Source organism: Lipotes vexillifer, unplaced genomic scaffold (assembly GCF_000442215.2).
Source record: "Lipotes vexillifer unplaced genomic scaffold, Lipotes_vexillifer_v1.1 scaffold689, whole genome shotgun sequence".
NCBI classification, from domain to species: Eukaryota; Metazoa; Chordata; class Mammalia; order Artiodactyla; family Lipotidae; genus Lipotes; species Lipotes vexillifer.
In genome coordinates, this window is record NW_006772359.1 from 1,490,015 (window position 1) to 1,491,930 (window position 1,916).

The window sequence follows — 1,916 nt, forward strand, 5'->3', positions numbered from 1 at the left end:
AAAAAAAAAAAAAAAAAACTTTTACGATGGATGTGCATTTGTCTGCCACAGTTTGGCTTAGAATAAGAATTCCCCTCCCCCCGCCAACACACACACATACTTTTGTTGGCAGAACAGTTTGATAAACCAGGGGGCTGGGGAGGGGAGCATCAAGAGAAGGATTTTCATCTTCCCTCCCTACGGGGCTGCCTGAATAACAAAGATGAGTGAACTGTTTTCAGAGGTGAGGTTAATTTAACCTGGAAGCATGCCTTAGACTTACCCAGAAAACTCATTAAACTGCAGGTTGCTATGTCTCTGACTCAGCGAGTCTGGGGTGGGAAACTGGAATTTACATTCCTACCTGGTGCCCAGTTAGCGCTGATCCTGGCACTTTGAGAAACTCTGACTTGCAGGTGTTTTTCATGCCCAGTGAAGTATGCAAGTTGAGGGCAAGAGCTGGACCTACTTGACTCAAAAGAGGAGATAGAGAAAGCATCCCGAAAAGAAACTTGGAGTCAAGGGGACCCAGACAAGGGCCAATAAGGGACACACCTAAGGGAGAAGAGCTCTGGCTGCTGGGGATTTCTGGGTTTGTTTTGTGGGATTGAAATCCTCCCCATCTCCCCATTAACTCCAATGCAATCTGCATTTCCCTCTAATGCTCCGTAGGGAGGATTTAGTTGTAAGGATGATGAAACACTGACACGTAGTTCAAGGCCAGAGTGAAACAAGGCAGAAGCTGATTCAGCCACATCTTGGCTGTCCATTACTTATTTATTGAATTACACCCTTGGACTCAAAGGCATCCTCTGTCAGAGATACACAATCCACATTTTTTTATCATCCTCTTGAAAGTATACATATTTGTAATTTTGCTTGTTGTACTTACTAGCATTTCCCAGATAGCTGACTTGTGCTAGGCAATTGCATAAATGTGCAAATCCCAACCACAGGGTCTTTGCCCAAGGCCAGAGTTTCTCTTTGGCTTCAAAGTTCCAGGAAGTTGGAATCAGATTTCAGTTCGCTGGCCAACAAAGCAGCCCATGTACAGAGTGGCCCTGGGATCCTGAGTCCCTCCTCTTTTGAGATACGTAGACAAAGCCTGGGTCAGTGCCAGGGCTTGTGTCATGCAGGATAAGAGGACCCCTGGGGTTTATTCCTACCTGGGCAAGGGGGTCCCACACTTTAGAGGACCCTGTTCTGTTCCTCTTAGGCCATATTTCCCCTGGGGGGTGTTTTGCCAAGAAAATGCTTCCACCCAGAATCTTACCCCTCCTTCTAGAACAAGGTTAAGGAATATAAATATGTGATCTTGAACAGTATTTGTTTGCTTCTAAGGCAGCCTGTGCAGATGACTAAGCAGTTTACTGTGTGTCATTCTGGCATTACTGGGGATGAAAATCGGTGTTTGGGGACCTCTGTGGTTAAGAGGTAAGCAAGAAGGTAGACCAGAAATTCGGTCTGGCGTTTCCATCCGTTTCCTCTTCCTCTCCTTCCTTTCTTAGGAACTCACTCTTCCCCTTTCTCCTTTATCTCATCTCTCTCTTTCCCCAAATCATTTTTTTCTTCTGTAATCCCAAGGTGATTCCCCCCTTTACACCTTCCTCATGCTCAGTAAATAAGCAGTTTTTAAATTTCCTTCACATCACACATCACAAAGGGATTATCACCAAGACCTTTGTTGATGAAAAATATGTTTTTATATGAATTGTAGGAAAATGTCAGAACTAGGGAAAAGAAGGAAAGTACAAAGAGAGAAGCTTTTTAAAATATTTATTTAGGGCTTCCCTGGTGGCGCAGTGGTTGAGACTCCACCTGCCAATGCAGGGGGCGCGGGTTCGTGCCCCGGTCTGGGAGGATCCCGCGTGCCATAGAGCGGCTGTGCCCGTGAGCCATGGCCGCTGGGCCTGCGCGTCCGGACCCTGTGCTCTGCA